This window comes from Taurulus bubalis, assembly GCF_910589615.1.
Source record: "Taurulus bubalis genome assembly, chromosome: 5".
In the NCBI taxonomy this organism is placed as follows: Eukaryota; Metazoa; Chordata; class Actinopteri; order Perciformes; family Cottidae; genus Taurulus; species Taurulus bubalis.
Window position 1 is genome coordinate 4,541,354 of NC_136593.1, and position 13,656 is coordinate 4,555,009.

Below are 13,656 nucleotides of genomic sequence, written 5' to 3' on the forward strand. Positions count from 1 at the left end.
CCGTGTCCAACGGGCGATCCCGACGGTACGTGTGTTGTTATTGACAACAGAACCAACCGGAGCGACTGCGTAACGTCAAAACCGTGTTGCTAGCTCTGTTAGCTCGCGCTAGCATGCTAAGGCTAAAGCCCCCCAAAACGGGCAGATAGCGTCGAACTAACGTCGGTTTTTATTCTAGCAGCCGGTAAAGAAGAACATTGTTTTTTTTAAAGCGAAATGACACGAAGAGGTGTGACGTTTTAAATGCAGTATAAGATGATTTAAAGGCGAGTGAGGCGGACTTAGCTAACTAGCTAGTCAGGCTAAGGTCAAGAAGCTGGCTGGTCGGACTCACACGGGACCAGGTGTGTGTTTGTAAAGGTGTGTTTCTCTCTGCTGCCGGACCAGGTAACGGGGACACCGGACCGACGTGACCACCGGGTCCGCACCGAGGAGCTGGGCTGGTTAAAGGTTATATACACATCAAGATTAAACAGGTTTTTTTGGGAGGGGGTCTTACACGTTTAATTAGCTTCAAGTTAGCTCGGTGTAAATAAATAGTTAGTGTTTTACATACCTGTCCGTGTAGAGGTTTAGATAGATAGATAGATTTATACTTTATTAATCCCGCAAGGGGACATCTTTCTGCTTCAGCAGCATTTATAGAGACCGGTAAAGCAATACAATATTTAAAAAATCACAATATCTAGAAAATAATAGGATTAACTAACAAAACTATAGTGCAAAGATGTAGCCAAACAAACAAACAAAGAGTGTAACGTTTAGTCACTGTTGTTGTTGTCCAACATGGTGACTGTGGAGGTTTGATTGCTTTTATTAAAGTAGGCACGTGCGCGTGCTGGTGACCACGCGGCTGTGCACTGGGTTATCGTGCAGCGCCACACATTACCATAATGTTAGTAAATAGTGTCTCACTGGGGGCTGAATGGAGAATGCGACATGGTCTTTCCTCTGTCCTCCGCACCAGATTAATTATGGCTGTATGAAAGTATTGTCAACATCTGACAGGAGATGGCGGGGAAAGCAGACTTCCTCTCTGTCTGCCTGGTTTCTCTCAACATCAGCTGATGTCAAGGGCATTTACATGACAACTTGGGTTTAGTTTGTGTCTTTCTCTACTCTTTTGTCCACCCAGAGTTGTGTTAATTTAACACAACATCCTTTTAATGTTTGCATGTTTTTTTTGTGGTCACAAAAAAGGCAGAGTTTCTGTATCAATTGGATATTGTTGGGGATAATTTTTAAAGAAGTATTTTAGGTGTTTTGGTGACATCTCGCTGATACCTGATCAATGTTGGTGCCGATATTGATATTCAATCGGTGCGATGGACCAGAGATCCAAACTGTTAGAAGACATTCTGATGTGTATTACATTTTCCTTATACCTCTATTTACTTGTCAAGGGGCATGCCATGACCGCTCCTCATCCCGTTATCTTCTCAACAAAGTGGAGGGAAAAAGACATCAAAAATAGTCTTTTGCAGAACGTAAACAAACCTCAGCCTGGCTTCGCTCGTTTGCACCCTTAAGATCAGCGTGTCGTGTACCGTCCCCGGACTATAAATAAATAAAAAGATGTGTGACAAAGTTCTGTCAGCTTGCTGAAGTGTAATTTAGACTTTGGGCTATAATTTGGTAATTTTGCCGATTCCAGGCAAACAAATAACATCTGGAGCGTTTCAGCTCAAAACACAGAGTACCGGTACTTCATTCAGTCTAAAGAAAGCACATTTGATTTGAATGGAGAACGTAGGTTAGCTGGCTAACTTTGGGCGTAAGGCTGGATTTTGGACCCACAAAATGAGGTAAATCCTCCAGGATCCTAACATGGAAACAAAGACGACGTAGTAAAGGATTGTTATTACAGCAGAAATCCATGCTGGTTATAAAACAGAGCTTATATATAACTTAATGTTATAGATAAATAAGCTGAAAGGATTTGATAATTCCCAGTTTAGACTGTTTTACTGCATCAGTGCAGCTCTGAGGAATATGAGACCTGATGAATAGAAACTCTTTTTAGCAGAAATCCAATGACCCGCCGTGAAATAGTGGCAGCATAATCAGCTTTTTCATTGAAAAATAAAAAGACCAGTATCTGCATTTTGAAAATGTTCTTCTAATTTTTATATTATGGTGGAATATTGTTTTCTGTAGAACGTGAGTCCGCTGTTGGAAGCTCGATTCTGACAGTCGAACAACAACCAGACATCTTGATGCTGTGAGATTTAATTCTAACTCGTCTGGATGTCCGGGGCGAATTCACACTTCTGTATTTAACATGTGGATGTGTGTGTTTGTGGTGACGTCGGCTGTAAAAAACGTCTATATACCTTCTTATTATTATTTATACTTCTCTTTATCTGCACTTTGTGGTGCTGTATCACGTTTTAACTTCCCCTCTGGGCCAATAAAGGCTTATCTTATCTTTTAAAGTCACACCTTTGCAGAGACAACACGGTTCAGTTTTGATTCACGCCGTCAGAGAAGTATTCATCTAACTACGTATTTAACAGAGCGTTTAGTGTTGTTGAACTTTACTTTATTTTATCGTCAATATTTTTGCACAAAATCCCAAAATAACGACCATAAGTGGAAAACACGCTTATACCAAAAGTTTCGACCAAACAATGTGAATTGAGTCCATGTGTCTTGTTTGGTCGTGAAAGTCCCGTCAGCTGACCGGTTGTGTCGTGAGTTTAGGTTGCCACGGTAACGCCACGGTCTCGGGGGTTAGCGGTGAGAACGCGCGGTCCTGACGGTTGTTTTGACGGTCGGTGCGGAGGCCTTGTCTCACTGCGATTGTTGATAGGACGGATTGTTCCTCTGGTTTGCTCGTGTTGTCCCTCGGCAGCTGTGGATGTGTGTCAGGGGACGTCGGGCAGCAGCTGCATGTGTGTTTTTGTGTTTTTTCCCAGTCGTGGTTTGTGATTTTTGGGACCGACAGATGTGTTTGGGGTTTCTCTCCCACGGGGCTGCATGATACACAGACGGAGAGAGATGGATCTCTCTTCCTTCACTACTTCTCTCCATTCCTCCCCTTGTGCATCCTTTGAGTAATTGCTTCCTCTGTCTTCATCAGCTCCGCCTTTCTTCATTACTTCTTTCTTTACTTCCCTTGCTTTTATTTCCTCCATCACCTCTTCACATCATGATTTTTCTTTTCTTTCTTTCCTTCACTTCCTTTCATCCCCTACTCCATGTTCCTTAATTGTCTCCTTCTTTCATTCATTAGGTCTTCCTTCCCTTCATCTTCATCCTGTCCCTCCGTCCTTCATTGCTTCCTCTTTTTCCGTCTACGCCTCATTTTTTCCCCCATTCCTCCACCGCATAATTGATTATCTGTCACACTTGAACCAAGGTCTCTATCTTCGTCTCATCTTCTTTTCTTGGTGTGTTTCCCAGGATCGTTGTGTGTGAGTCTGTGTGCGCGTCAGCAGTAGCTACCTCCAGCCCTTATTTAGCATCATTTATCCTGGTTATGCTACACTTCACTAATGCAACCACTCAGCAAAGACACACACACACACACACACACACACACACACACACACACACACACACACAAGCTGCTAAATTAAGACATCATGATGGAGATGATGACGATGATATTTTGGCTCTGGCTCCTGACTGGGATTCAACGCAAACATTTAATTTGTCAGATTAGAAGAGCACAATGTTGGTTTTTAGATTTAGATCGAAGATTGGAACAAAACAACGACCAGAAATTAACTTTAAATGAATTTGCACTATCATATCCAGAAAGTGTTTTATAATTGTATTCTCAGGTCAAATGTTTTTTTTTGCAGTGGGTGTATCTTTCATATCGGGCTGCAAAATAACGCTTATTTCCTCAGTCAGTCGACCAATTGTTTGGTATAAAAAGTGTTTGAAAGAATCACCGTCACAATGTCTCGTTTAGTCCAACAAACAGTCCAAAAACCAAAGATATTACATTAATTGAAATGTTTAAGGAGACAAAAATCTACTTCACTCGAGAAGCTGAAACACTTTCTGACAGTTTTTACTTAAAAACATATTTAGAGAATTAGCAGATGATTTCATAATAGTTGTTTGGAAAATAACGTTCTCACAATCGACTTATTTTTGGAACCCTATGTCAGAATATGTCTAGTTTCAACAATACAGTAATGCAGTTTCAGTGCTCGTCACTTGATTGTTGCACACGTGACTTCTTCATGTGATATGCAGAAAGCCGCGGCCCCTTAAACAGACAGGAAGCATTTCATGTTGGTTTATTTCTAGTCCCTCGGTATCCTCACAGTCCACGTGTGTCGAATCGTACGCTTGTCTTTCCTCTTTGGATCCAAGCGGTTTATCTGGGTCTTTGATGATTTATTCATGAAAGAAAGTAGCCCAGACCTCCTTCTCCTCCTCAGCTTCGTCCTATGTGTTCTCAGGCCAGATGGGATGTATTCGTCCCCGAGGGTCAGACCCCCTTGTACCTTTTTGATTTGAGATTTTCCTGAGTAAAGCTCCTGCAGGATCATGGACACGCTGCAGCTGAAATGGGTTCCTAGTTTCCCCGTCTTTCTTTAAGCCTGCTAACTTAATTGATGAGGCAGCAGTTTCTGGCCCCTCTGATGCAAATCCAGTAAACATATGTAGTGTTGATCAACATGTTGACATGCAGCGATGTGGGAATACATGTGTATTTATTAAGAGATGACGACAGAGGAGAAGACATGTCCTGGAATTGTTATTTTATGTGTTCATATTAGCTGTTTTTATGTTTGTAGACTAATTTTTTTTGGATGGAGTGGTAGAGGTTTGTAAGAGCGCATTGATTCAAAAAGTTGTTTTATCTGTAAGTTGCCTTCACAACAACCACCGTTCTTAAGGATATTTTGCATGCAAAAACAGCAACACAGATCGAAGTTGAAAACCTAAATACCAACCCAACGAATGAATATTCAGGTCCTAAATGGTCACCACCCAGAGTTCCCAGCGTGGGTTAGCGATGTGATCCGGTGTTGTTGTTGCTTCCTGAGTAAATGTGTACCTGTATTTCAATGTGTTTGACCTTCTGAGAGATTATAATCTGATTACCTCAGAGGATTTAAATGCAGGTGGAAAATGTTGTCTTTGTTGGTTGTAAGCACATTTAGTCAACTGTGTACGATAAGTGTTTGACAGGTGAGAAACACCTTTTGCAACCCACGGTGTTCTGCATTTGGTGGAGCAGAGTGGTGATGATTTACGTGACTAATTGGTTAATTTATCAAGTAAACAAACCAGCATTAGCTGGTTACGGCTTCTCACATGTGAGCATTCTTGGGACTGTTGCTCCGACTAAATGAGAAGTTTGATCATATCGGGGTTTGGGAAATCGTGCTCACCGTTTCTCATGAGGTTAACTGTTTTATCGACTAAACAATACAGTGATTGAGAAATGATACGTAGATTAATCAAATGAAAAATCTGGAGCTTTTTCGCTGCAGTACAGGCTTTTTTTTAACTACTTTTTTTGCATTTTGTCTCTACTGAACAGTTTTAGCAGAGCGACTGGAAGCTTAAAAGCAAAGAGTTTAGTGGGATAATATGTAAGAGATGTTTTAGTTATGTAGTTTGCATCTCAATACAGTTCAGGCAAGTCTGCTTTTTTCCTGTTTGCCACCAGCAAAAGATTTGGTTCAGGGAAAATGATTCCTCACTTTGATTCTGTTTGATGTTCATTCAAGCCTCACAATATAAAAGGGACATAAATAGAGATACGACGGTCAGGAGCCAGAGTAACAGTAGTAGTTACAGTAGCTCTATGTAGTGTGGCTGCATTAGTAATACTTTCTTTACTGTATTCTACTACGTTCTATTCTGTCCACCTCAGTCTGCTGTTGCGTCAAGACCTATTTATTTATATTAGTGTGAATAGAAAAAGTTATTTCTGCGCAAATAAAGTAATTTCTGAGCGACTCTAAAGGACTCGGGATCAGGGCCGAAAATACGAGATGAAACTTTTAATTTGAGGTTTTACGTTAAAAATGCAATTCAGATATCAGAAGAAATTCCCACTCAAGTCCTCAGTTTATGATACCTTTGTAAAATATTGTTATTATTAGGGTGTGATTTGGCTTACATTGGGAAAGAGACGTCTTTAACTCTGCAGATCTCTTTATACATCCTTGGCTCAAACAGCGTTTACACCCGAGAAGAATTGCAAAAAGGATTAATTTTTTTTTATATATATATATATATATATATATATATATATATATATATATATATATATAAAAAGTGGACTCCTGCAGAATGTCCTCAAAGTCTTATGACAAACCAGACAGTGATGAGCCATAAGGGAAGGACCTCTCCTTCCCTTTTAAAACTGCTCCACCAGGCTGACGACGTCTCCTGCAAATGATAAACAGACTGCAAATCCTCAGTAACCCTTTAGATTCAACACTCATGCAACTCAATGTCAAACTACGCACTTCTACTCTTAGATGTCCCTGGAAATCCTTAATTGGCTCTATCTGTGACTTACTGAAGGACAGAAGGATTCCCTCTTACACACACACACAAGGCCAGTCAGTCAGAAATAGCAGCATAATCGGTCTGTTGGTGTTGTCGAGCCGTAGTGAGCCTCGCAGCTTTGTCACAGTGATGGCTGATGATGTAAGATATGCTCGCACAGATCCTCTAAGCTGATTGGCTGGCTGCTCAGGTTGTTCACCACACCTGACAGGACTCAGCGGGGACGATTTAGAGATTGTGGTTTGTTTGTTTGTTTGTCAGTTTGGACCGCGACCACCTGCGCTGCCTCCTCCGGTTTCAAGCGGACAGAAGACACGTCTGATGAGGCGGGCGGCGGCAAACTCTGCTTTGATGCACAGCAGAAATGATGAAAGGCAGACGGCTGAGTTCAAGTTATTCCGATAGTGTATCTCTGAATTTTTTTATTTTTTTTTGCAGCCCGCTAGCCAAACGTTGCAAGGACATGACGCTCAGAACTACTGATCTGCACAACATCAAATCCACACACAATAGTGAGATATTTACAGAGCTCACAAAACCACACGGCACGGAAACGGCCCACAGCCATAATACAAACTGCATTTGCATTTGTAATATTTTGTTCCATATTTATCAGAATTAGAAATGCAGTAATGCAACGGTTGATTATTTGAGTCTCTCCCTCCCCGACTCAAACCTTTTGTTATCTTCAAGGGAGCTCACGTCTCTACCACACAAGGCCCAACACTGAAAATAAAGTACATGGCGATCGTGGTGTGAGATAATTTCATAATGTTTGATGAATTTTAAGCACTAGTAATAGAAATCTTCCAGGATATTGTTGCCCACAATAATCTCCAGCTCTACGGCGTTTCTTTTGTGTGGATATCTTAATGAAATCATCAATAGCCTGTCATAAATTAACATAAGTGTATTAATATAAATCGGTACTGAGGTCAAAATATCGTTTGGATCATTTTAAGAGGAAGAAAAATTGAAGGAGGGGAGGAGATTAAAAGAAAAGACGGGACGGGAGGTGTGGAGGGGATTTGGGGAGAGGGATGAAGGACGCAGGAGGAGGAGGATAGTTTGCATAGGAGACAACAGGAGGCAAGTCGCCCTTGACTTCGCCCTCCACCAGCCTATTCCCAGCCCGCGGCATCGCACTGCATACAGGACGCCGCCCGCTGGAAACACACACCTGTTGTCTGTGTGCCAGGAATTCACTGGAGACACATATAGACCCACTAACAGAGACAACCACGGTATAGACGGGTTACCAAACACCAGCTGTTCACTTAATACCCCAGTACCTACCTCTGTGTGACCAGATACCTTTTGATCTCGGCTAGCGGCCGCGTGAGGCGGCACAGCGCTCGGGAATCAGCGTGCTAATCATGATAGCATGTCGGATGTTCAGCAAGTATTTCTATTGATTTATTAGTGGCTATCGTACAACAACAAGGACTAAAGTGTATCGTTGTGTTTTATCCGCCTTGCTCTCAAACTGCAAAAGTTGACCAAAGTGCTGTACAGCTTCTAAAACAATACAAAATATAAGATGGTCCACCCCTTAGCTACTTCCATCATCATTTCAGGTTAAATTATGTGATTCATTCTTTGTTGGTTTTGTGAGTTTACTAGCTCACAAGCAGTTTACTAGCTCACAAGGAGGAGGAGAGCTAGTTTATGTTAGCAGCCGGCGGGCAGCACAGTCCTGCTAGGCCAAATAACTGATCTAACAGCTAACGTAGCATTATAATGCGTTCATGCTCTATTCATAAAAAAAAAAATTATAACGTTATCAAGTGTTCAAATGCACTCTTAAATAAATAAATACAGTTGTCTAAAGGAGATGTTTTCCCAGCGATATGAAATAGATATGAGAGGGAATTATGATTTGTTTAACGTGGTATCAGATGTGCCTCTTGGCAATATATGATATGCGAGTATTCAGCTAGACCACACACCTCTGTGAGGTGTGTGTGTGTGTGAGTGTTTGATAGACACGTGTGTGTGTGTGTGTGTGTGTGTGTGGGGGTGTTGGATAGACGTGTTTGTATGTGTGTTGTGAAATGTTAGAAGTCGTGGATCATCAGCGTGATTTCACGGATCCCAGAACAGATGTGACCTAATGTTTCCTGTTTACTCCAACTTTAGAATTCATAGCTCGTGGGAAACACACTGAACTATGTGTGTGTGTGTGTGTGTGCGTGCGCGTGTGTGTGTGTGCACTCCACCCTACATCTGGGGCTCATGCTTGGATCGTGACACCGAGATCAAACGGCTAGATTGTGGACTTTCCATCGTGGCTTCTATGCGTGCGCCGTGCTGTGAGAAGTCGTGCTCTTGCCGGTGATGTGTTTGTGATGAGTGTTTCTGTGCCGTGTGGTTGGAGGCATTTCTTACCTTGATGACATGTTTGAGGTTTTTTTAAGGTTTGCAATCAGCGTCCGGTGCCTGCAGCTCCTCGTCTGAGCGAAGAAAACATGTCGTCCAATCAGTGAGAGAACTGAAGGTTCTATTGGGAAAAGCAGTCGGTTGCTAATCTCAGTGATCACAATAAAGGCCTTCAGTTGGTTCGCAGGTGCAGTGGCTTGACACTTGGAACTGATACTGGACGCTGAATGGTAGTTATACTTGTGACTCTTTATGGCCAACATTTTCATCATGGTGGTCTTTGTTTTTGTCCTTTCACGAAGCAGCATGCGGCGGTTTGTGGGGCAATTCATCTCCTTTTCTTGTGGCTTGTAGTCATTTAATATCCAGTATTTACATGATGTAATTACCTCTCTGCTGTAAATAGAAGTATGCAGTCGAGATCGTGTATATATATATATATATATATATATATATATAGATATAGTAACCCTCGTGAAATACATTGCATGTCCACATAAGGGCAGCAACCAATGATTACTTTAATTAGCAAAGGATCTGTAGTTTTGTTTTGTTTTTTTAAAAATTTTATAGTGAAAGAGATGCATTAAAAATGTCCCACCCAAAGACGTTTATTTCCATCATTATTGATGAAGAAAAACGGCACATTTGAGAAGCTGGAACCAGCAACTGTTTGGTATTTCTCTTTGCTCAACTGATTTATCAAAGTTTAGTTGCAAATGTATTTTTCCTTCAATCATTTTTTCTGGCCTAAAGAAACTGCGCCTGAGCTAACGCGAGAAGAAATGCAATATAAGGCTCTTTAACCTTTTTAAAACGAGCGAAGGCCACATATTTCGTGAGCGAGGAGAGATTGTTTAAAGGTCACGTAGTAAATACATTGATAACGAGACGAGACGCATCAGAATCTGTCTGATTCAGCGACGCAGGCGGCTGATTGATCAATTACACCGTATGTTAATCAGAGCAGCCAGCTGGAAAAATATACAACCTTTTGTGTTTGTGGAAAGCTGAAAAAAACACATTGCTGAAGTTAATATAATGTTTGTATTGATCAGATCAGCGGGACTTCTGTCTGTATTTCTCAGCTGAGCGTAGTTCAATTGTTGCATTGCATCGATTTCTGGACCGTATGGAGGTTGTGTTTGGCGTTACTCCATTATTTTATAGCCCACGTCATGATAGCATCAGGGAGCGCCGTGCCTCGTTACAGCCTTGACATTGACCAGACGATGTCCACACACACACACACACACACACACACACTCTTTCTCTCTCAGATACACATGAGCAGGCTGTGACGTCATTAATGGGTCTTCCAATCCTCGTCTTCTTCTTTTTGTTCCTCCCACTTTTCGTCTCATGTCTTCAGGCAGGCGACGATGAGTCATTTTGGGGCTTCGAGGTGCATGATGGGAGAAGAGGATTAAATAGGAGGTGGTACAGGGGGGATTTGAGAAAAGGCAGGGGAGAAGAGAGGAGGGGGAAGAAAAAAATTTGGAAAACTATCGCCAAAAGTATGTGGATACCTGAGCACTTCATCTATATGTGAAGCTGAACATTATTCCAACACCATGGACAGTAATCTGACTGGTGTCCACATACTTTATCCAGATACAGTAGTGTATGCGGTCACCAGCTCACCCATCAGTGTCATTACATTTATATATTTCTGCTTCTTGTTTGAAGAAGTCTCTTTGTTAAACCAGATTGTGTGATTTCAATTTTTTTCTGGAACCCTTTTGTCGTCTTGTTGTGATAAATTTCAAAGACGTACATTTGCATTATGAACCTCAAATATATATACATATATATAAATATATATATATATTTTTTTTTACATGTTTTCTAGAAACAAGCTCCGTTACATTTGTGTGGCGTCTTCCAGCTGTTTGATGTGGCGATCGGCAAATTAACAATACAAATCTGATGTCGTACTCTCATTGTTATCGTCTCCGGTGTCATCGTTTCAAATGCTAATCATTCATAATTGTGGTTTCTATTTGAGATGTTACTCGGCAACAGATGGGCTTTGATTTAATTCTGGTTGTATTGTAGATTATATTCTGGATCACAAAAATAAATCCTCATTTACTGACAATGTTTTGAGTTTTTACGTCGGCAGAGAGCTGGCAGGACATCTGTGGACGTTGGAACAAAACCGTGGAATACATTGTCGTTGTTTTGGGATGTAAAGTGTATTCCAGGAAGTTTAAGGTCCCAGTTGATACTGTAGGTTTTTATATTTTACTTCTCCATACTTTGATTGATTAATACTTTCCTTCTGTTTATGAGACAAAGTGTCTTCTCTGACCCTGACAATGCTGCGGCTGCATTGTCCCACTCGTTGAGCCACGTAGAGAATGAAAGTGTGTGTGTGTGTGTGTGTGTGTGTGTGTGTGTGTGTGTGTGTGTGTGTGTGTGTGTGTGTGTGTGTGTGTGTGTGTGTGTGTGTGTGTGTGTGTGTGTAAAATGGTCTGGTCGAAGCCGACATACTGAAACATTTGACGTCAACTGTTTGTGGCAATATGCCCAGAAAACTGTGTGTGTGTGTGTTTTACAAGCTGGTTCAGACTCCGTTCCATCAGTTGTGAATGAGACGCACAATATAACATCATGTGTCAGGGATTTTTTCTTCACCCAAAATGTGTCTTTCAGCTCATAGTTTTGGGGTTTTAAAGCCCACTGGTGCTCCTAAGTTTGTCAGTTCCAATACACATTAACACATTATGGAATAAAGGCACACATCAGTGACAGCTATTTTATATTTATCGGGGAAATAGTCTTTATATAGTCATTTTTGTCTGTATAGTACTGTATCAAATGCCTTTTTTCGGTCAATCTAGTCCAGCCAAAACAATAGTTTAGCCTTTTTTATTCAATTATCTGATGTGAAAACACACGCTGAATGATTTAAGAATGCAACTTTAGGGAAGGGCATTTCAAGCAAAAATACTATTGGATAATCACTGGGAACTATTGGATCATTCTTCGAAGATCCTCCGTCCCAACCCGTGTGTGTGGTTGAGCAACAGAGAGAAACAAACAAACAAAGACAGTGTCTCTCTCTCAAACACAAACACACACACGTTTTGCCCCCATCCCCACTTCTAATAATGTATCTGGCGCCTCTGTTTTTGATTTGGCATCTTATTGGACAGGGAGACAGGTGGTGGAGTGGTTACCTCCTCCGATGGGCCGAGCCTTTCAGGGCCGGAGACGGGTGTAACGAGCACGGCAGCATTTTTGTTGATGGCAAAGACAATCGACAGTTCTCTTCTTCATTCTGAACTACATGTGTGTTCAAAGGCTGTGAGGAGGAGAACGGGGTGTGGTTCAACTCGTGCACAGAGGCAGACTTGCTGAATGTCAGGCGCACCGTTGTGACCAATGAAAGTGTTTAGTCGCACTTGACAGATTTGACCCAAACAAAATAATAAATGTCTCTCAATCTGCAGCTGTGAAGTGGCAGAAAAAAATCAATTAAGGCAGCTTCAAGGATGCTTTAGGGAACTTTCATTTTGCGATTGATTTGGGCGTTCCCTGTGAACGAAAGTGGTGGTGTTTCTGATTACCCAGAGTCCCTTGAGAACCTCATTTTACTGCAGCAGGGTCTGATGGGATAGATATCTGCACACTTAAATATATGTAGAAAACACTTTATTTTTAGCTTTCAGTCTGAAGAACCTTCATCTGAGAGTACGTGGTTCTTCTGCCGGGTCTGACAGTCTTTTCCACTCCAGTCCGTGTTCTGGTTCTCCCAGAATCCAACCCGGTGGCACAGATGACGAGCGTAAAGAAAAGTTAAAAATTCCTCACAGTACCGTTAAATACATATTAATATGATTTCCTCTCTCCACAGGAAGAGGTGACCCTGCTCCTCCTGCATTCCCCCCACCACCCACCCACCGTCCTGGTCGGGTCTCGGTGCTGCCGGCGGTGGATTGGAGCACTCTGATTGGAGGCTTTGCGAGGTGGTTTTTCGGTCTGGCGCCGCCTCCCCCCGGGGCCGGCGTGCGCTCCCAGCAGCCCGTGGTGCCCTGCGCCCCCCCGTCCCCGTCACTGCACACCAGAGCCCATGCCCAAGGTAAGACCCGGGACCGGGACCGCCTTGAAGTGGAGATCCCAGTCCGTCAGTTGGAGGTCGTATCATATATTTTTGTTTTTTAAAAATGGGAAAAATCGTAGTTTGGTGTCTTTCAAGCAAACCAAGACGTACATATTTCTCCAAGTAAGGTGTGTGGACACTTTGATTGCACTCGTCTGGTGCAATAAAAAACATTTAAGTACTTTTATATACTTTTATTCCGTCTGTATATTTAATTTAAAATTGTTACTGTATTCTTCTCTTTACTGTTTTTTTTTACTACAGTTTATTGTTATTTTTATTTATATTACTTGATTGTTTTTACTATGTGTCTCTAATCCTGCAATTTCCCCACTGCGGGACTAATAAAGGATTATTTTATCTTATAGCATCTTTGTATTGATTGATTTCAAAAACGGTGTTATCCCAAAGTGAAATCGATTCATTAACGCATTTTAAATTATATCTAGCCCTAGTAATTAAAATGTGCACCTTGGGGCCAGTCGCACCACAAAATAAGTTGTGTGAACGAAATGTTGAAAATGAAGGTGTTGACAGAGGAGATATCCTCCGTTCTGACAAAGCATAGCGGCGGCTTTTCTGTGAAACCAGAGTCCAGATTAGTTTCCCCCCCGACACCTCTTTCATAAATCCTTCTCTCCTCGGCAGGAGGAGGCGCGGTGCGTCCGCCAGGAGCC